At 46.2% G+C, this 23521-nt stretch overlaps 1 protein-coding gene across 1 annotated transcript in view; it reads right to left on the minus strand.

Moving 5' to 3' along the window:
* LOC123991122 (cadherin-6-like) overlaps window positions 1-18282 on the minus strand; it is a 104007-nt gene extending 85725 nt beyond the window's left edge. The window contains exon 1 of the mRNA XM_046292347.1: window positions 18149-18282. The gene's annotated coding sequence lies outside the window, so the exon portion shown is untranslated. The remainder of the gene's footprint in view (window positions 1-18148) is intronic.
* Between the last annotated feature and the right edge of the window lie 5239 nt (window positions 18283-23521).

Genomic DNA, 23521 nt, shown 5'->3' on the forward strand with positions numbered 1-23521 from the left:
CTACCAGTCTGCCCAGCGCCGCCAGTGCCGCCAATCTGCCCAGCGCCACCAGTGCCGCCAGTCTGCCCAGCGCCGTCTGAGCTACCCGTCTGCCCAGCGCCGTCTGAGCTACCCGTCTGCCCAGCGCCGTCTGAGCTACCCGTCTGCCCAGCGCCGTCTGAGCTACCAGTCTGCCCAGCGCCGCCAGTCTGCCCAGCGCCGCCAGTGCCGCCAGTCTGCCAGTGCCGCCAGTCTGCCAGGATCCGCCAGTCTGCCAGGATCCGCCAGTCTGCCAGGATCCGCCAGAACTGCCAGAACTGCCAGTCGGCCAGGATCCGCCAGAACTGCCAGAACTGCCAGTCGGCCAGGATCCGCCAGAACTGCCAGAACTGCCAGTCGGCCAGGATCCGCCAGTCGGCCAGGATCCGCCAGTCGGCCAGGATCCGCCAGTCGGCCAGGATCCGCCAGTCGGCCAGGATCCGCCAGTCGGCCAGGATCCGCCAGTCTGCCAGGATCAGTTAGATCCGCCATTCAGCCAGGATCCGCCAGTGTGCCAGGATCCGCCAGTGTGCCAGGATCTGCCAGTCAGCCAGGATCAGTTAGATCCGCCATTCAGCCAGGATCCGCCAGTCTGCCAGGATCCACCAGTCAGCCAGGATCTGCCAGAAGTGCCAGTCAGCCAGGATCTGCCAGATCCGCTAGTCAGCCAGGATCCGCCAGTCTGCCAGGATCCGCCAGTCAGCCAGGATCCGCCAGAACTGCCAGTCGGCCAGGATCTGCCAGTCAGCCAGGATCTGCCAGTCAGCCAGGATCCGCCAGTCGGCCAGGATCTGCCAGTCAGCCAGGATCAGTTAGATTCGCCATTCAGCCAGGATCCGCCAGAAGTGCCAGTCAGCCAGGATCTGCCAGAACTGCCAGTCGGCCAGGATCTGCCAATCAGCCAGGATCCGCCAGTCTGCCAGGATCTGCCAGTCTGCCAGGATCCGCCAGAAGTGCCAGTCAGCCAGGATCTGCCAGATCTGCTAGTCAGCCAGGATCCGCCAGTCTGCCAGGATCCGCCAGTCAGCCAGGATCCGCCAGAACTGCCAGTCGGCCAGGATCCGCCAGGCAGCCAGGATCCGCCAGTCAGCCAGGATCCGTGAGTCGGCCAGGATCTGCCAGTCAGCCAGGATCAGTTAGATTCGCCATTCAGCCAGGATCCGCCAGAAGTGCCAGTCAGCCAGGATCTGCCAGAACTGCCAGTCGGCCAGGATCTTCCAATCAGCCAGGATCCGCCAGTTTGCCAGTCTGCCAGGATCCGCCAGTCTGCCAGTCTGCCAGGATCTGCCAGATCTGCCAGTCAGCCAGGATCTGCCAGTCGACCAGGATCTGCCAGTCAGCCAGGATCCACCAGTCTGCCAGGATCAGTTAGATCCGCCATTCAGCCAGGATCCGCCAGTCTGCCAGGATCCGCCAGTCTGCCAGGATCCGCCAGTCTGCCAGGATCCGCCAGTCTGCCAGGATCCGCCAGTCAGCCAGGATCCGCCAGAACTGCCAGTCAGCCAGGATCCGCCAGAACTGCCAGTCAGCCAGGATCTGCCAGTCAGCCAGGATCCGCCAGAACTGCCAATCGGCCAGGATCCGCCAGTAGGCCAGGATCAGTTAGATCCGCCAGTCTGCCAGGATCCGCCAGTCTGCCAGGATCCGCCAGTCTGCCAGGATCCGCCAGATCTGCCAGGATCCGCCAGATCTGCCAGTCAGCCAGGATCTGCCAGTCAACCAGGATCTGCCAGTCAGCCAGGATCCGCCAGTCTGCCAGGATCAGTTAGATCCGCCATTCAGCCAGGATCCGCCAGTCTGCCAGGATCCGCCAGTCTGCCAGGATCCACCAGTCAGCCAGGATCAGCCAGAACTGCCAGTCAGCCAGGATCCGCCAGAACTGCCAGTCAGCCAGGATCTGCCAGAACTGCCAGTCGGCCAGGGTCCGCCAGTCGGCCAGGATCCGCCAGTCAGCCAGGATCAGTTAGATGTGCCAGTCAGCCAGGATCTGCCAGATCCGCTAGTCAGCCAGGATCCGCCAGTCGGCCAGGATCCGCCAGTCGGCCAGGATCCGCCATTCAGCCAGGATCCGCCAGTCTGCCAGGATCCACCAGTCAGCCAGGATCTGCCAGATCCGCTAGTCAGCCAGGATCCGCCAGTCAGCCAGGATCTGCCTGTCAGCCAGGATCTGCCAGAACCACCAGCCAGCCAGGATCTGGTAGATCCATCAACCTGCCTGAGCTTCCTCTCACTCCTGAGCTTCCTCTCACTTCTGAGCTTCCTCTCACTTCTGAGCTTCCCCTCGGTCCCGAGCTTCCCTTCAGTCCTGAGCTACCTCAGTCCAGTGGGGCCCATTGTTAGGTTTCCTAGGCCAAGGTTAGCGGCGAGGGTCGCCACTCAAGGGACACTAAGGAGGTGGACTAAGACAATTATGGAGTGGGGTCCACGTCCAGCGCCAGAGCCGCCACTGCGGAGAGATGCCCACTCAGACCCTCCCCTATAGGTTTAGGTTGTGCGTTCGGAGTCCGCACCTTGGGGGGGGGGGTTCTGTCACGTTCTGTCCATCGTTCGTATGTGTTTTCCTTGGTTTAGTGTTGGTCAGGACGTGAGCTGGTTGTGTGTCTGGTTTGTCTATTTCTATGTTTTATTTCTATGTTTGGCCTGATATGGTTCTCAATCAGAGGCAGGTGTTAGTCATTGTCTCTGATTGGGAACCATATTTAGGTAGCCTGTTTTGTGTTGGGGTTTGTGGGTGATTGTTCCTGTCTCTGTGTTTTGCACCAGATAGGGCTGTTTTTGGTTTTCCACGTTTATTGTTTTGTAGTGTTCATGTTTATCTGTTTTTATTAAACATGCGTCAATATAACCATGCTGCGTTTTGGTCCTCCTCTACTTCACCACAGGAAAATCCTGACACCATGCTAATTTTTGCATCTTTATATCTCCCCTCTTTCGAAATTTCTTTTGACAACTGTGTGTTCCCGCTAATTCCATTATGGAATTAACATTTGCGCGTAGCCTATTGCCTTGTGCACATTGCTGCGCTTATAATGTGAAGAAATAATAGTTTATCAACATTTTAATCTAAATGTACTGATCTGTTGTATCATCCTCATTGCTTTTTAAAGTAGATTTTTTAAATGTAGCCTAGGACTACTGGTTGTATGAATTTGGGACATATCGTCCCAGAACTGTTCCAGACAGTTTGGCATAGGCTATTTCTTTCTCGCACAGGACGACAAACTGACCAATAGAATAGACAAACTTTTCTACTATGGGGGACATTAGATTGACAAAGACTAGTGATTTTGCTGTATATTACTCATCTTGCTAGCTGAGGAAACGTAAATGTGACAGTTATTCTAACATCTTCAGTGCAAATCGGGATTCGGTAAGGAGGACACGTTGCATCCTCGAGTTGCATGTTCTGTTAAGATGAATAACCATAATCTAAATGTGACATCTGTCATTCTGAGCACCTTGGGTGGACACCGTAATCAGGTTACACACCCAATGCATATGGGTCCAGGACAATACTCTAATGTCTGATCAATGAAAATCCTGCCGGTCCAATGTCCGGCTCCACATTTTCCTATAGGAAACTGTGGTGTGTGTGTGTCCTGCTGTTCACTTAGACTCTTCATCTATCACTCCACACCTTATAGCTCACATCGCAGCTAAGACACACAGATCATACTACTGAGAGAATACACACATATCATATACAAAAGTTCAAAAACACTCCTTTAGCAAAAACCTGCATTGTAAGCTGTATAGTAACTGTAGCCATCGTAAATCCCTCTTACCCCAATTCCTACTCTTTCCAAGCCTTTTTCCTCAAGTAAAAAGAGAAAGCAATAGCTAGCTACTGTGTTTGTGGGCTTTCATGGCCATGCCTCAATCATATGACTTCCCAGACTCTGAAATGGTGCCATGGTATACAGGGCTTTGTGGTAAATCACTATCTCTCTCCCCTAGTCAGTGCCCAGTCTGCTGAGCACAATGGCCGGCTGGCTCTCTGCTGCCTCCTGTGTGACTAATATATCTTGTTAAATTGTGCTGAGAAGCGTGTTGAGAACCTTATACCTTTTTGCTTCGTGCAATCTCTGGTGTGTCTGTGTTTCAGAGGGGTACGGTGTGTGTGTGTACTAGGGCGGTGTCAACCTTTGTCCTATCGTGATTATATGCTCACAAAACATTGTGATATATGATAGTATCGCCGTCTATTGACTGACCAAATTGTTTGGTTCAAAATAGCGCAAAATCGCATGCTACAACTGGATGAATCATTATGAAAGATAATGTTGTTGAAACCTTGGACAGAGGCTAAGTGCAGGCAAATATTTTATAATATACTTTTCTGGTGGAGTTTCAGCAGGTTTTTGTGTGTCTGTCTATGTCTGTTTGGTGCCCAGATGATGGAGCAAAGTGACAGTCAACTGATGAGGAACGGCCTGTCTTGCCATAGTGAGTTATAAATCATTGGCTGGATAGAAGCAAAGCATCTTCAGAACTGGATAATGATTGCTTTATTTGCCTCATTGTCCTCTCTTAATATTGTCCTCTCTTAATATAGTCATTTTCATAGAAGCCTGAGAGAGAGAGAGAGAGAGAGAGAGAGAGAGAGAGAGAGAGAGAGAGAGAGAGAGAGAGAGAGAGAGAGAGAGAGAGAGAGAGAGAGATTATATTTTCTGCGCAGAGCCAGTCAAGTTCAAATAGGCTGTCAATCATTGTCGATAGATAATTCCATCGTAATATTGCCCTACCCTAGTGTGTACCTGCCTGTGTGTCCGTATCCGTGACGCATGTGTGCATTTCAGTGAGCCTATGCATTCACTGCGAGGGAGTGGGTGGTGATGTCAGTTATGCAAATATGTCCGCTAAACTCTCCAACTCTTGCAGGAGCTGATGGTAAGGCAGTTCCCTTAAATTGCCATTAGCCCTTACTTCCTCAGACAGAGGATGAGAGAGAGGCCCCATCCCAAATGTCACCCCATTCCTTAAATAGTGCACTCTTTTGAACAGAGCCCTATGTACCATGGTCAAAAGTAGTGCACTAAATAGAGTGGGTGACATTGGGACACATAGGATCCCCGCTGTTACTGAGTCAGTCCTAAAGCTCTGAAGCTAGCTGTCCTTCAGCTTCTCGGTAATTGGTGAAGCCAGGCAGTGTATTCACATGGAGAGGAAGGGGGAAACGTGTTGGCAGATTGCATTGACAGCAATTACAGAATCTCCCAACCCAGAGACATGAGCCTACTGATTTAATATCGACTGCCTTTGTACGCCATGTCTGTCTAATGGCTGAACCTGTACTGTTTCTTCTTTACTACCTAGCTGTCACCATACCCACATCAGACGGCTACTGTACAACATTAGAGTTACAGTGTCTCAAAGGTGTGCCACCAGAGACCCTGGGTTCGCGCCCAGGCTCTGTCGTAACCGGCCGCGACCGGGAGGTCCGTGGGGTGACGCACAATTGCCCTAGCATCGTCCGAGTTAGGGAGGGCTTAGCTGGTAGGGATATCCTTGTCTCATCGCGCACCAGTGACTCCTGTGGTGGGCCGGGCGCAGTGCAAGCTAACCGAGGTTGAAGGTGCACAGTGTTTCCTCCGACACATTGGTGCGGCTGGCTTTGGATGGGCGCTGTGTTAAGAAGCAGTGCGGCTTGGTCGGGTTGTGTATCAGAGGGCGCATGACTTTCAACCTTCATCTCTCCCGAGCCTGTACGGGAGTTGTAGCGATGAGACAAGATAGTAGCTACTAAAAAACAATTAGATACCATGAAATTGGGTAAAAAATGTATTTAATGTTTTTTATTTTTTTTATCTCCTCATCCTTAGCTCAACACTTCAGCACTTCCAGGAACCACGATAGATACCTTTTACACACTGTAGTATAAAATTTACCCTTTCGACAAAATATCCTCCCTTTCATTAGGAGCAAATTAAGGCTTCAGGTCACCTAAGAAAGTCCAGCAAGCGCCAGGAACGCACAATCGAGAGCATCCTGTCGGACTGTATCACCACCTGATATGGCAACTGCTCCGCCCACAACCGTAAGGCTCTCCAGAGGGTAGTACCGTGCTTCTACCCCTGCATTGCTTGCTGTTTGGGGTTTTAGGCTGGGTTTCTGTACAGCACTTTGAGATATCAGCTGATGTACGAAGGGCTATGTAAATACATTTGATTTGATTTGATTTAGTAGGGCCTGCACAACGCATCACCGGGGACAAACTACCTGCCCTCCAGGACACCTACACCACCCGATGTCACAGGAAGGTCATAAAGATCATCAAGGACAACAACCACCCGAGGTCAGTATAGGTGCATCAAAGCAGGGACCGAGAGACTGAAAAACAGCTTCTATCTCAAGGCCATCAGACTGTTAAACAGCCACCACTAACATTGAGTGGCTGCTGCCAACATACTGACTCAACTCCAGCCACTTTAATAATGGAAAATGTATGTTAAAAAAATATCACTAGCCACTTTAAACAATGCCACTTAATATAATGTTTACATACCCTACATTACACATCTCAAATGTATATACTGTACTCGGTACCATCTACTGCATCTTGCCTACGCCGTTCTGTACCATCACTCATTCATATACACTGCTCAAAAAAAGGGAACACTAAAATAACACATTCTAGATCTGAATGAATGAAATATTCTTATTAAATGCTTTTTTCTAAACATAGTTGAATGTGATGACAACAAAATCACACAAAAATTATCAATGGAAATCAAATTTATCAACCCATGGAGGTCTGGATTTGGAGTCACACTCAAAATCAAAGTGGAAAACCACACTACAGGCTGATCCAACTTTGATGTAATGTCCTTAAAACAAGTCAACATGAGGTCTAGCATTGTTTTGCAGTAGGAGGAACCCAGGGCCAACCACACCAGCATATGGTCTCACAAGGGGTCTGAGGATCTCATCTCGGTACCTAATGGCAGGCTACCTCTGGCGAGCACATGGAGGGCTGTGCGGCCCTCCAAAGAAATGACACCCCACACTATGACTGACCCACCGCCAAACCGGTCCTGCTGGAGGATGTTGCAGGCAGCAGAACGTTCTCCACGGCGTCTCCAGACTGTCACGTCTGTCACATGTGCTCAATGTGAACCTGCTTTCATCTGTGAAGAGCACAGGGTGGCGAGTTTGCCAATCTTGGTGTTCTCTGGCAAATGCCAAACGTCCTGCACAGTGTTGGGCTGCAAGCACAACCCCCACCTGTGGACGTCGGACCCTCATACCACCCTCATGGAGTCTGTTTCTGACCGTTTGAGCAGACACATGCACATTTGTGGCCTGCTGGAGGTCATTTTGCAGGGCTCTGGCTGTGCTCCTCCTTGCACAAAGGCAGAGGTAGAGGTCCTGCTGCTGGGTTGTTGCCCTCTTATGGCCTCCTCCATGTCTCCTGATGTACTGGCCTTTCTCCTGGTAGCGCCTCCATGCTCTGGACACTACACTGACAGACACAGCAAACCTTCTTGCCACAGCCCTCATTGATGTGCCATCCTGGATGAGCTGCACTACCTGAGCCACTTGTGTCAGTTGTAGACTCTGTCTCATGCTACCACTAGAGTGAAAGCACCGCCAGCATTCAAAAGTGACCAAAACATCAGCCAGGAAGCATAGGAACTGAGAAGTGGTCTGTGGTCCCCACCTGCAGAACCACTCCTTTATTGGGGGTGTCTTACTAAATGCCTATAATTTCCACCTGTTGTCTATTCCATTTGCACAACAGCATGTGAAATGTATTGTCAATCAGTGTTGCTTCCTAAGTAAACAGTTTGATTTAACAGAAGTGTGATTGACTTGGAGTTACATTGTGTTGTTTAAGTGTTCCCTTTATTTTTTTGAGCAGTGTATTTTTATGTACATATTCTTCATCCCTTTTACATCCCTTTTCATCCCTTTACACTTGTGTGTATAATGTAGTTGTACTGAAATTGTTAGGTTACTCGTTGTTTATCAGTGCATTGTCGGAACTAGAAGCACAAGCATTTCGCTACACTTGCATTAACATCTGCTAACCATGTGTATGTGACAAATAAAATTTGATTTGATTATTACAGGAATGGCAGCAGGCAGGTGTGAGTGCATCTGCACGCACAGTGAGGTGAAGACTTTTGGAGGATGGTCTGGTGTCAAAAAGGGCAGCAAAAAAGCCACTTCTCTCCAGGAAAAACATGAGGGAGAGACTGATATTTTGCAAAAGGTACAGGGATTCAACTGCTGAGGACTGGGGTAAAGTCATTTTCTCTGATGAATCCGCTTTCCACTTGTTTGGGGCATCCGGAAAAAAGCTTGTTCGGAGAAGAGAAGGTGAGCGCTACCATCAGTCCTGTGTCATGCCAACAGTAAAGCATCCTGAGACCATTCATGTGTGGGGTAGCTTCTCAGCCAAGGGAGTGAGCTCACTCACAATTTTCCCTAAGAACACAGCCTTGAATAAAGAATGGTACCAACACTTCCTCCGAGAGCAACTTCTCCCAACTATCCAGGAACAGTTTGGAGCACCTTGCCATAAGGCAAAAGTGATAACTAAGTGGCTCGGGGAACAAAACATCGATATTTTGGGTCCATGAACAGGAAACTCCCCAGACCTTAACCCCATTGAGAACTTGTGGTCAATCCTCAAGAGGCGGGTGGCCAAACAAAACCCCACAAATTCTGACAAACTCCAAGCATTAGGTTAAGTAATCCCTCTCACCCCACCCCCCCTAAGTTTTAGATGCACTATTGTTAAGTGACTGTCCCACTGGATGTCATAAGGTGATTGCACCAATTTGTAAGTCGCTCTGGATAAGAGCGTCTGCTAAATGACTTAAATGTAAATGTAAATGTAAGAATGGGCTGCCATCAGTCAGGATGTGGCCCAGAAGTTAATTGACAGCATGCCAGGGCGGATTGCAGAGGTCTTGAAAAAGAAGGGTCAACACTGCAAATATTGACTCTTTGCATCAACTTCATGTAATTGTAAATAAAAGCCATTGACACGTAAGAAATGCTTATAATTATACTTCAGTATTCCATAGTAACATCTGACAAAGATATCTAAAGACACTGAGTGTCATGTTTGTCATTTATTATCATGTCTCGTCCCTGTGCTCCCCATTCTATTCGTTTCCCTCTGCTGGTCTTATTTGGTTCTTTCCCTCCTTCTATCCCTCTCTCTCCCCCTCCCTCTCTCACTCTCTCGCTCTCTCTTCTCTCTATCGTTCCGTTCCTGCTCCCAGCTGTTCCTATTCCCCTAATCATCATTTAGTCTTCCCACACCTGTTCCCGATCCTTTCCCCTGATTAGAGTCCCTATTTATTCCTTTGTGTTCCGTTCCTGTCCCGTCGGTTCCTTGTTTAGTATTCACCATGCTGTGATTGCGTTTCGCCCTGTCCTGTCGTGTTTTTGCTGTGATTGTGTATCGCCCTGTCCTGTCGTGTTTTTTGCCTTCGTCAGATGCTGCGTGTGAGCAGGTGTCTCTGTCGACTACGGCCTGCGCCTACCCGAGGCGACCTGCAGTCTGTGGCCGCTTCTCCAGTTATTCCCCTCTACAGACTAGAGGATTTCTGTTATTCCCTGTTTGGACTTAAATAAACTCTGTTTCTGTTAAGTCGCTTTTGGGTCCTCTATCACCTGCATGACAGAAGGAACCGACCAAGGAATGGACCCAGCGACTTCAGACGCTCGTTACACTGCCGTCGAGATCCAAGGAGCCATGCTCGGCAGACACGAGCAGGAATTGTCTGCTGCTCGCCATGCCGTGGAGAGCCTGGCCGCTCAGGTTTCCGACCTCTCTGGACAGTTCCAGAGTCTACGTCTCGTGCCACCTGTTACTTCCTGGCCTGCCGAGCCTCCAGAACCTAGGGTTAATAACCCACCTTGCTACTCCGGGCAGCCCACTGAGTGCCGCTCCTTTCTCACGCAGTGTGAGATTGTGTTCTCTCTCCAACCCAACACATACTCTAGAGAGAGAGCTCGGGTTGCTTACGTCATTTCACTCCTTACTGGCCGGGCTCGAGAATGGGGCACAGCTATCTGGGAGGCAAGGGCTGATTGCTCTAACAAGTTCCAGAACTTTAAAGAGGAGATGATTCGGGTTTTTGACCGTTCAGTTTTTGGTAGGGAGGCTTCTAGGGCCCTGGCTTCCTTATGCCAAGGTGAACGGTCCATAACGGATTATTCTATTGAGTTTCGCACTCTTGCTGCCTCTAGTGAGTGGAACGAGCCGGCGCTGCTCGCTCGTTTTCTGGAGGGACTCCACGCAGTGGTTAAGGATGAGATTCTCTCCCGGGAGGTTCCATCAGATGTGGACTCTTTGATTGCTCTCGCCATCCGCATAGAACGACGGGTAGATCTTCGTCACCGGGCTCGTGGAAGAGAGCTCGCATCAACGGTGTTTCCCTGCTCCGCATCGCAACCATCTCCCTCCTCTGGCTTTGAGACTGAGCCCTGGGAGGGATGCAGCTGAGGACCGCCTGGATTGCGGAGTTGCTGGACATTTTGTTAATTCATGTCCAGTCGCCCATCAGTAAGCGGAGAGGGAATCTAGATCTTGAGGATCACCAACATGCAGTGCCTGATTGCCTGGGGCTGAGGGTTGTTTCATGGACGGAGTTGACCTGGACATGTTTTTGTTAATCTTTCATGTCCAGTAAGAGGCCAGAGCCCATCAGTAACGTTTCTTGTCATGGAGGGCTACTGGTGAGCGCTACTACTCAGGTCCCTTCATCTAGATCTTGTGATTAGTATGATCTCCTTCCGGTCCATCTACGCTCTAAGAAGAAGGACATGCAGTGCCTTGATTGACTCTGGGGCTGACTGGACGTTTAACACTCCGTTAGGGCATGGGCCTACGTGTTCTACAGCGCCTTTTGTTTGCTCTACGTAAAGGCTGAGAAGTGCTCTTTTATGTCTCCTCCACTTTTCTCGGTTCCGTTATTTCCGCTGAAGGCATTCAGATTTGCCTGCTGGGTTGTTTCATGGACGAAGCATGGGTTCGGAAACATAACATTCCTTTCAGACCGTTAGACAGGCCTACGCCCATGTTTGCCTTAGATGGTAGTCATCTTCCCAGTATCAAATTTGAGACACTACCTTTAACTCTCACAGTATCTGGTAACCACAGTGAGACTATTTCTTTTTTGATTTTCCGTTCACCGTTTACACCTGTTGTTTTGGGTCATCCCTGGCTAGTATGTCATAATCCTTCTATTAATTGGTCTAGTAATTCTATCCTATCCTGGAACGTTTCTTGTCATGTGAAGTGTTTAATGTCTGCCATCCCTCCCGTTTCTTCTGTCCCTACTTCTCAGGAGGAACCTGGCGATTTGACAGGAGTGCCGGAGGAATATCATGATCTGCGCACGGTCTTCAGTCGGTCCCGAGCCAACTCCCTTCCTCCTCACCGGTCGTATGATTGTAGTATTGATCTCCTTCCGGGGACCACTCCTCCTCGAGGTAGACTATACTCTCTGTCGGCTCCCGAACGTAAGGCTCTCGAGGATTATTTGTCTGTGTCTCTTGACGCCGGTACCATAGTGCCTTCTTCTTCTCCGGCCGGGGCGGGGTTCTTTTTGTTAAGAAGAAGGACGGTACTCTGCGCCCCTGCGTGGATTATCGAGGGCTGAATGACATAACGGTTAAGAATCGTTATCCGCTTCCCTTATGTCATCAGCCTTCGAGATTCTGCAGGGAGCCAGGTGCTTTACTAAGTTGGACCTTCGTAACGCTTACCATCTCGTGCGCATCAGAGAGGGGGACGAGTGGAAAACGGCGTTTAACACTCCGTTAGGGCATTTTGAGTACCGGGTTCTGCCGTTCGGTCTCGCCAATGCGCCAGCTGTTTTTCAGGCATTAGTTAATGATGTTCTGAGAGACATGCTGAACATCTTTGTTTTTGTCTATCTTGACGATATCCTGATTTTTTCTCCGTCACTCGAGATTCATGTTCAGCACGTTCGACGTGTTCTACAGCGCCTTTAGAGAATTGTCTCTACGTAAAGGCTGAGAAGTGCTCTTTTCATGTCTCCTCCGTTACTTTTCTCGGTTCCGTTATTTCCGCTGAAGGCATTCAGATGGATTCCGCTAAGGTCCAAGCTGTCAGTGATTGGCCCGTTCCAAGGTCACGTGTCGAGTTGCAGCGCTTTTTAGGTTTCGCTAATTTCTATCGGCGTTTCATTCGTAATTTCGGTCAAGTTGCTGCCCCTCTCACAGCTCTTACTTCTGTCAAGACGTGTTTTAAGTGGTCCGGTTCCGCCCAGGGAGCTTTTGATCTTCTTAAAGAACGTTTTACGTCCGCTCCTATCCTCGTTACTCCTGACGTCACTAGACAATTCATTGTCGAGGTTGACGCTTCAGAGGTAGGCGTGGGAGCCATTCTATCCCAGCGCTTCCAGTCTGACGATAAGGTTCATCCTTGCGCTTATTTTTCTCATCGCCTGTCGCCATCTGAGCGCAACTATGATGTGGGTTTGAACTGCTCGCCATCCGCTTAGCCCTAGGCGAATGGCGACAGTGGTTGGAGCCGTCTTTTGTCGTTTGGACAGACCATAAGAACCTTGAGTACATCCGTTCTGCCAAACGACTTAATGCCCCCAAGCTCGTTGGGCTCGTTTCGAGTTTGTGATTTCTTACCGTCCGGGTAGCAAGAACACCAAGCCTGATGCCTTATCCCGTCTGTTTAGTTCTTCTGTGGCTTCTACTGATCCCGAGGGGATTCTTCCTTATGGGCGTGTTGTCGGGTTAACAGTCTGGGGAATTGAAAGACAGGTTAAGCAAGCACTCACGCACACTGCGTCGCCGCGCGTTTGTGATTTTGTCCTAGTAACCTCCTTTTCGTCTGTTTAGTCCCTGTTTCCACTCGAGGGGTCTGGCTGTTCTTCAGTGGGCTCACTCTGCCAAGTTAGCTGGTCATCCCGGTGTTCGAGGCACTCTTGCGTCTATTCGCCAGCGCTATTTTTGGTGGCCGACTCAGGAGCGTGACACGCGCCGTTTCGTGGCTGCTTGTTCGGACTGCGCGCAGACTAAGTCGGGTAACTCTCCTCCTGCCGGTCGTCTCAGACCGCTCCCCATTCCTTCTCGACCATGGTCTCACATCGCCTTAGACTTCATTACCGGTCTGCCTTTGTCTGCGGGGAAGACTGTGATTCTTACGGTTGTCGATAGGTTCTCTAAGGCGGCACATTTCATTCCCCTCGCTAAACTTCCTTCCGCTAAGGAGACGGCACAAATCATTATTGAGAATGTATTCAGAATTCATGGCCTTCCGTTAGACGCCGTTTCAGACAGAGGCCCGCAATTCACGTCACAGTTTTGGAGGGAGTTCTGTCGTTTGATTGGTGCGTCCGTCAGTCTCTCTTCCGGGTTTCATCCCCAGTCTAACGGTCAAGCAGAGAGGGCCAATCAGACGATTGGTCGCATACTACGCAGCCTTTCTTTCAGAAACCCTGCGTCTTGGGCAGAACAGCTCCCCTGGGCAGAATACGCTCACAATTCGCTTCCTTCGTCTGCTACCGGGTTATCTCCGTTTCAGAGTAGTCTGGGTTACCAGCCTCCTCTGTTCTCATCCCAGCTTGCCGAGTCCAGCGTTCCCTCCGCTCAAGCGTTTGTCCAACGTTGTGAGCGCACCTGGAGGAGGGTGAGGTCTGCACTTTGCCGTTACAGGGCACAGACGGTGAGAGCCGCCAATAAACGCAGGATTAAGAGTCCAAGGTATTGTTGCGGCCAGAGAGTGTGGCTTTCCACTCGCAACCTTCCTCTTACGACAGCTTCTCGTAAGTTGACTCCGCGGTTCATTGGTCCGTTCCGTGTCTCCCAGGTCGTCAATCCTGTCGCTGTGCGACTGCTTCTTCCGCGACATCTTCGTCGCGTCCATCCTGTCTTCCATGTCTCCTGTGTTAAGCCCTTTCTTCGCACCCCCGTTCGTCTTCCCTCCCCCCTCCCGTCCTTGTCGAGAGCGCACCTATTTACAAGGTACATAAGATCATGGACATGCGTTCTCGGGGACGGGGTCACCAATACTTAGTGGATTGGGAGGGTTACGGTCCTGAGGAGAGGAGTTGGGTTCCGTCTCGGGACGTGCTGGACCGTTCACTCATCGATGATTTCCTCCGTTGCCGCCAGGATTCCTCCTCGAGTGCGCCAGGAGGCGCTCGGTGAGTGGGGGGTACTGTCATGTTTGTCATTTATTATCATGTCTCGTCCCTGTGCTCCCCATTCTATTCGTTTCCCTCTGCTGGTCTTATTTGGTTCTTTCCCTCCTTCTATCCCTCTCTCTCCCCTCCCTCTCTCACTCTCTCGCTCTCTCTTCTCTCTATCGTTCCGTTCCTGCTCCCAGCTGTTCCTATTCCCCTAATCATCATTTAGTCTTCCCACACCTGTTCCCGATCCTTTCCCCTGATTAGAGTCCCTATTTATTCCTTTGTGTTCCGTTCCTGTCCCGTCGGTTCCTTGTTTAGTATTCACCATGCTGTGATTGCGTTTCGCCCTGTCCTGTCGTGTTTTTGCTGTGATTGTGTATCGCCCTGTCCTGTCGTGTTTTTTGCCTTCGTCAGATGCTGCGTGTGAGCAGGTGTCTCTGTCGACTACGGCCTGCGCCTACCCGAGGCGACCTGCAGTCTGTGGCCGCTTCTCCAGTTATTCCCCTCTACAGACTAGAGGATTTCTGTTATTCCCTGTTTGGACTTAAATAAACTCTGTTTCTGTTAAGTCGCTTTTGGGTCCTCTATCACCTGCATGACACTGAGGCAGCAGACTTTGTGAAAATTAATATTTGTGTCATTCTCAAAACTTTTGGCCACGACTGTACATGTTCATGGCCACCATACACGACAGCTATGAAACTACTGTACATTTATTGCATATTTCAAGAATAGTACAATAGACATGTACAGTCTATTTCTGCCTGGTTGCTTTTCTTTTGTACACGCAATACAGACAATTACCAATTAACAACTGAGAGGGCTGGTGTCGTTGATCTACTCTCACAGTGTACTTAATCTCACACATAAAACGCCGCATTTTTTAAAAACATATTTTTGGGAATAACCAAAAATAGACTTCTCAAATGTATGGGACGTCAGCACTCCGTCTTGATTGTTTTGTAGCTGAACACAAGCAGAATAACATTCTGACCATAGCTTCCTGAATGAAGATACACCATTAGCACAGAGTTACCAGGTTGTCATTGTTCTCACATAGACTTCAAAATACTTTGTTTTGGTGACGACAGCAGTCATAACCACCTAGTTTCCATGTCTCTTCTGTCCACCAGGGGGCATGTTTTCCATGTGGGCAAAAGACTAAAGGCCATTCTTTTAACACTCTCTAGCGAGACCATACTCCATTTTAGTTAATAATCCCAGGAATGTTCTAACTAACAATTTTCAATCTCTATACCTTTGCTTTCAATACAACCAGAGATAATCACAACATATATGGACCTTGACTAATGCAGGGAAACAATCAAGGTGACACACACACACACACACACACACACACACACACACACACACACACACACACACACACACACACACACACACACACACACACACACACACACACACACACACACACACACACACACACACACACACACACACACACACACACACAGAGAGGAAGAATATGAGATTAGTTTTGTGTGTCTCTGTGCTGTGAGGAGATTCCCATAGGGATAGTGCGGTGGTAGAGACAGTCAGTGGGCATGGGGATGTGATTTCATTAGGTCCAGATGCTGCTGCTTGAAGGACTGAGCACTTGAAAGGTTCAATATTATTCTGGAGCAGGACACATCAAAATGACGCTGTCCATCTGGAGCGGAGATAATGTAATCAGCAATGGGTCATTGGTCATCAGACAGCCCAGCCATCGGGTTTACCAACATCCTGTGATGTCATCATCATCACACTAACACTCAAGAGACCAGAGAGAGAAAAGACGAGCCGATTGATAAGACAGACAATCAGCTTCACCTCATAACAATATTGAGCCTTTAAAATCGCCCTGATTATGCAAATAACCTGTGGAATATAGATTTGTTTTTTTTGGGGGGGGGGGCGATTCATTGATGAAATATTGAATGTCTGTCTGTCTCTGTGATCCAATGTATTCATTTAAAACCCTTGAGGTTAATGGTTTTAATTTGTCTGTTCCATTACCTGTACATCTTTATAAGCCACACACACACACACACACACACACACACACACACACACACACACACACACACACACACACACACACACACACACACACACACACACACACACACACACACACACACACACACACACACACACACACACACACACACACACACACACACACAAAACCTATTTGTAGAAGCGTTAAATATTCAGTACCTGCCGTGTTCTCCATATGTCTTTGATCAGATACTATGCTACTCTCTCATCTTACAACTTCAAACCAGAATACGTATGTAAAAACTCAGCTATACAACCTGTTCTGTTGCAAAAGCCTCAGTCTCGCCACACTAGTAAGTTATTTTACACTAGAAAATTGCTGTCATCTGCCTTAAGCAAACAAAATGGTGATAAGTAATTTAAAAATGCAGATGGGTGAATTATGAAAAACACATCAGCATTAGGCCTATTACCCAACTCCTTGCATGTGTCAATGTAAAATGTTGTTTATTTCCAAAGCCTCCATTATAACGTAGTGCATGATCTGCTTATTGCACATGTCCCTGTTGGTAATTTGTGGAGTGATACTCTTGCAGCATATTCCCCTGGTAGTTAGTCAACTCCCCCTAAGAACTTCTTGGCCTCCTCCAGGCATATCGCTGCAGGCCTTAGGGAGCTAGAGCAATATAACCAACATGAAGCAATCTGGAGGCTAGAGGAAGGTACAGTAGCCAAGATGTATTTTTATAATACGTTTTTTTTTGGAGGAATAGACAGATTCCCAGAATGCAGTGCACGCGACCAGCAGCGCTCACCTGACGCTTCTTAGACCTGAGAATCTATTTTCTATTTTCTAAAATGGAAGATATGTATATGCTGCATTAGCGAAGGAAAAGGCATAGGCTATGGAGCAACGTTTGTGATATAGGCCAACTGGGCACCAAAACAAACCCAGGGGAAAGCAACCATACTATCCAATGAAACCGCAACAGGTAACTAACCTAACGAAAGCTGCTCAATCAAAACCATGCAAGCAATTAAAGTGTGAATGCGAAAATGTTAAGGAAATCGATTGCATAGCCTGTACCTGGATTTACCTTTTCAAAATTAATACTCGAAAAGCCACACATATAATGAATATATTATGAATGAGGGCTCGATTGAGGAGACACAGGCTACTTTGAAAACTTCAGGCAACTCCAGGAGCATATAATCGTGATCTGGCACGTGCGCTATGCTACACCGCGTCACGCAAAGTGCAACTGTACAGAGAGAGAATCCTATTTTCAGCAGCGCATGTAAACCTATTCTACAGTAGCCTTTACCTGCATCGATACCCGTAGCTTAACCAGTGGGAAAGTATAAAGAGGAAGGTGAGCATTTCATATAGCACCAATAAACAACGAATAATACATACAAAAGAACATGTAAACAGTTACATTGTCATACGTTAATCACTCCACATGATGTGTTGACATGTGGTGCCATCACAGTGCTACCGTACTCTACTGTACATCTGATCTGAAGCAGTCAAATTAATGAACACAAATGTGTCCCACGTTGCAGCTGAGACAGAATATTATCCAACATTGTGGTCTAAAAATAAATGAAACCCAAAAGTTGACGCAGAGGACAATAGTGGTCAGTAATGTCTAATGCGTTGCACATCGAGTGATATTTCAAGCAACTTCCAGTGATGTATTGAAGGCTAAAGTTAAGTCGCCTATACTGACCCTCATTTATGAATCACCTAGATCAGTACATAGGTCTGTAGTCGGAAGTATTGAACATACAACCGTACCTGGAAATCAATTCATGCGCAACGTTCAATAAATACACCAATAACCTCTAGGTCTTAATGGACACTCGACTCGGCAGTTTTCAAACCATCGCCTTCTTTATCGGGAACACCATTCATTCTGCCAGAAAACACAAAGCGAAATAGCACTGTATATATATAAAAAAGTTGATTTGATCGCTTCACTCACCTTCCACGGAAGTTCTTTTTCTGTTGGAGAAATCCTACGATAGCGAAGTGGCGAGTGTTGAGATGAGGGCGAAGTGTATCCGTTCGTTCACTGCAGCAGTTCCAAAAGCGCTTCAAGGCTGTTCCTCAACTGCGCTTCACTGTTTCGCGCAGGCAGCATCACTTCTCTGTGTGGATGTCCGTAGCTGAAATAAAAGGGACCGGGCCTCCGATTGGCTGCCATTCTCAAGTCCCCGATGCAGGGCAGGGGAGAAATCGGCCGACAGAATATAATGAACAGATTGTCGCGCTGAGGAAGCAGGTTTGAAAGAACTAGGGATGTAGGCTAGTTCAACGGAGTGATGGATAAATTGATATATTATTCCCAGCGCAATTTGAAAACCGCAGGATGAATGGAAGACGACTAGCATCTTTGTGGTTGCAAATAATAGGCTATAAGCCTAAAGAAATGCCCAAATATATTGACATATATGCCAATGAATAGCCTGTAAGAATATGGTAGGATACTGTTTGTATGCCTTTTTGTAAGTATTCAAAATGTAAACCTTAAAGTGTGGATAATATAGAAAAATGAAAACACTTGACATGTTAAATGTAAAAATTCTACAGTGTGCAAAATACAATAAAACATTTAGTTGGTGGTTTAATTACTAAACTATAGGGAGTACTACATACAACATCACAAACTGTAGGCCTATGTGAGTTGTTCCATCCCAAGGGTTAATGTCGTTATGGCTGCTGTTAGTTGCATGAGTTCAATTTCTAGAACTCCTCCAAGCATCCACTTTAGAGCTATCCTCCCAACCAAGCATCAGACCCCTTGCCTAGCACTTCCCCATTCACTGAGCCAGAAGGATTTATACATTTGACATCAAGTCCTATCAAAAGATCAGCCAGTGATGACTGAATGACTGACTGCGGCCCTTGACCAAATCATTGCAACTGCATGGGCTTGGATAGCCTCAGTATTTATTTTGTGAATGTTCAGGACTCTGACTAATTTTCCCTCTCACACACACACACACACGCATGCACACACACACACACGCACGCACGCACGCACGCACACACACACACACACACACACATGCACACACGCACGCACGCACACTGGCATGATCCAGAAACAAAACTAAAATCTATAAGTTAACCTGAAATACATCATAACACCACAAATATCAATGGCACAACATTGTCGGAAAACACAAAGGAGTCAGGCACCAAAAAAGAGCCATATCTGGGATATCATAGTCATTTTAGAGAATATCAGATACACTGTTGCTCTGTGAAATCTCTGGGGAAATAAAACAGCAAATGTTTTGCATCTGGCTGGTGGGAAAACTCTGTGGTATAAATCTTCTAGCTGTCGTAATGGTGCATTTTCTGCATTAATTGTGCCCAAGTTTATGCTTTTTCTGTCACAACGGAATTGTGAATTATACCTATATCTGGTTTCAGTGAATGTCGAAAAGTAGTTATTTATTGGAGCTAAGAATGAGTTACACTTGAGAGCCCTTTCCTGCAGTCAAATGACCTTGCAGCCTCATGTGTGGAATGTTAATAATATTATTAATAATTTCATAATTAATAAACATTATTTAAAAAATATATAAAAACATTCTTGTTTCTATGTCAAGTGGTTTTGTTACATTTCAGTGTTCTGTGATTTATGTATTTATATATATAATATTATATATATAATATTGGTATGCAAACTCAATTTAATACATTTGAACTTTATATCTGACATAGTACGTTTTTTTTATGCCCATAAACATGTGAGGTGTATACTTTTGTTTCAAAGTAGATTTGTTTAAGACTACCAAGAAACACCCTGCGTGACCCTGGTTTTAGCCCACTGCAGTAAAAGGTTAAAGCAATGTGCTTGAACAATCTATGGATTCTAAGGTCAGTAATAAGGCTAATCAAATTATCAATCTTGTGACCTCAGTAGATTTAATGCAAAGTATTTTCACATTTCAGCCTATATCATGACCCTTGACCCAAATGGGAAGCGTACCAAATGGAATCCTATTCCCTACGGTTCAGGTCAAAAGTAGTGTACTATAGGGATGCCATTGAGACGCAACCAATTGGCCATTTGATTCACATTTCACTAGAATGCTGACCACGGTGATGGACCCCTCTCTGACACCAGTGTTATAATAACCATGGCCAGCACAATTCCTCCTGACTAGGTGGAAAACCTGAATATTCAGAGAAAGATGGAAATATACTGAACAAAACTCTTAACACAACATATAAAGTGTTGCTCTCATGTTTTCTGAGCTGAAATAAAAGATCCAAGAAAAGTTCCATATGCACAAAAAGCTTATTTCTTTCAAATGTTTCAAATGAAACAAGTCGTGAAAGCCAGCATGCTGCGGCACATTTTCGATGGATAAATAGCATTCTAAAAGGTTGCACAGTGGAGACGGAGGAGGGCGATACTGCATGGATTGAGGAGGTGAACAATAAAGGAGTGAGAAGGTGGTCGGGCAGTGGATATGGAGCTCGAGATAAAACAAGTGAAAAAAAGACACAAAGTAGTTGAGATAAAGGAGGAGGTGAGCTTAGTTACCATACCTCCAAAAAGTATGTATTGTGTGTAGATTGATGAGGGAAAAAAACTATCTTGGTGGTTCCAAACTTCTTCCATTTAAGAATGATGGAGGCCATTGTGTTCTTGGGGACCTTCAATGCTGCAGACATTTTTTGGGACCCTTCCCCAGATCTGTGCCTCGACACAATCCTGTCTCGGAGTTCTATGGACAATTCCTTCGACCTCATTGTTTTTGCTCTGACATGCACTGTCAACTGTGGGACCTTATATAGACAGGTGTGTGCCTTTCCAAATCATGTCCAATCAATTGAATCTATCACAGGTGGACACCAGTTAAGTTGTAGAAACATCTCAAGGATGATCAATGGAAACAGGATGCACCTGAGTTCAAGTTCGAGTCTCATAGCAAAGGGTCTGAATATTTATGTAAATAAGTATCTGTTTTTTTATTTTTTATAAATTTGCAAACATTTCTAAAAAACTATTTTTGCTTTGTCATTATGTGGTTTTGTGTGTAGATTGAAAAATATTTTTTATTTAATTAATCCATTTTAGAATAAGGCTGTAATTTAACAAAATGTGGAAAAAGGGAAGGGGCCGGAATACTTTCTGAATGCATTGTATTCAAGGAACATTTATATTTTCAGTGTACAAACTTAACATGGTGAACATGAAGGACATTTACTCTTTACAGATGGCCAAAAACAACTATCTGAAAACAACACCCCTAATAAACCACGCCTCCTGAACATAATATATGGATTACCTTAAAAAAGACTGCAGCTGGGAATACCCAATTGATGGTAAAATTAACCCATGTTTGGGTAATCCAAAATAACCCAACATGTTGGGTTATTCATGCATCCCAATCGGCTGGGTGCAAATAACCCAGCATGTGTTTTGTCTAATATTTAGACAGCGCTGGGTTACCGAATAACCCAAATTGGGTTGTTCTTATAACCCACCATTTTGTACATTCTAAAAATGCTGGGTTAAAAACAAGCCTGGTTTATTTGTCTACCCAGTGCTGAGTTATTTTGACCCAGCCATTTGGATTGACATTGAATAGTTCAGCTCTATTCATTTCCATTGGACCATTGGATATCTGATTATTGCCTTCATACTTGGGATTGCATTGGGATGAACTTTTTGTATTTTTTCTCTTCTTTGGATTATATATTTCCTTTGAGATACACTCCCATTCAAAGACTCAACCAGAGGTTCTGGTGGTACTAACGTTTTCATTAAAACATGTTATTTGCTCATGTTGGTTTGCTCTTTTTTCTATAAAGAGTCTGACGCAAAGGATATACTGCTTTGTCGAGACAAGGCCCAAATCCCCGTCATCAGCGTGAAGAAAAGATGGAGAAAAAGGGGGAGGTGGGCGGGGTGCCTTGTAAGAATTTGCAGACGAGTAGGTAGACCACCACTACCCTCGGTATTATTGCTCAACGCGCAATCATTGGAAAACAAACTCTACGATTAAGACTATCCTATCAACGGGACTTTCTTAATCATGCAGCACGTTAAGATTGCAGATTTTAGAGAAACAACAAATGTTGGTACATATAAGTGTCTTATATCGGCTGAAAGCTTAAATTCTTGTTAATATAACTGCACTGTCCAATTTACAGTAGCTATTACGGTGATAAAATGTCATGCTATTGTTTGAGGAGAGCTCATAACAACAAAATATTTTTTTTCAACGTGATAGATTTTATAAATAAATGAGGGTGAAATGTGTACTTACATTCTGAAATTGTGCTCTGATTTATCATCCAAAGGGTCCCAGAGATAACATGAAGTGTCATTTTGTTATATAAAATCCTGTTTCATATCCTTGATATAACATGCACAATCAATTTTGTATTTCCACTTGTTCAATTAGCAAAGAAAGGAATCTGTGAAAATCTCAGCCTAAATGTTGAACTAGTCAAATCACGTTTGTATCCATTCCTCAGAGATCCTAGAAGGTAACAAGGCGTAGTATATCCTATAGGACACCATATTTGGTCAGATAGCGATGTCTTCATGGCACACCGGTGACGCGGGTAGCCATCACTTGAACGACTGTATCTTTGTTAAATAAGCACCAATCGGGGTCAAACAAAGCTAGCTAGACAGCATATGAGCTGGGCTTTACGGGAGTATCCGGAAACCATGTATGTCGTAAAATGTAGCTACTAACCTTGTACAACAGCATGCGTTTTCATTTTGGACAAAAATTATAAGGATATTCAGATGAAGTAATGAAAACTGGTTGTTTTGCAAATGTTGAATTTATAATATGGCTACTAATACTTGGAAAGCTAAATCAAAGTCCAAGTATACAGAAGTGATGATATTCTTGCAGAAAAATTGAATTTGAATGTGAATGTCTCCTTCATGATTTGCATAAATGTACCTGGGGACTTCACTCTAAAAGTCTTGTAGGTCAATCATTCTTCAAGTTATGCATCTGAAACTTTGTACATACACTGCTGCCATCTTGTGGACACTATCAGAATTACAACCAGAGGGATGGCTAGAACTATGACCTTTCTCTTACATTTCAAAGATGGTAGTTGAAAAAGGCTGGTTGATTTTTTCTTTGTATTTTCTTCTACCAGATCTATTGTGTTATATTCTCCTACATTTAATTCACATTTCCACAAACTTAAAACTGTTTCCTTTTGAAAGGTTCCAAGAATATGCATATCCTTGCTTCAGGGCCTGAGCTACAGGCAGTTAGATTTGGGTATGTCATTCAGGCGAAAAAAAAGAAGGGGGCTATCCCTAAACTGTAATATCTTATGTTTCACCGAGACTTGG

Source organism: Oncorhynchus gorbuscha, linkage group LG12 (genome assembly GCF_021184085.1).
Source record: "Oncorhynchus gorbuscha isolate QuinsamMale2020 ecotype Even-year linkage group LG12, OgorEven_v1.0, whole genome shotgun sequence".
NCBI lineage: Eukaryota > Metazoa > Chordata > Actinopteri > Salmoniformes > Salmonidae > Oncorhynchus > Oncorhynchus gorbuscha.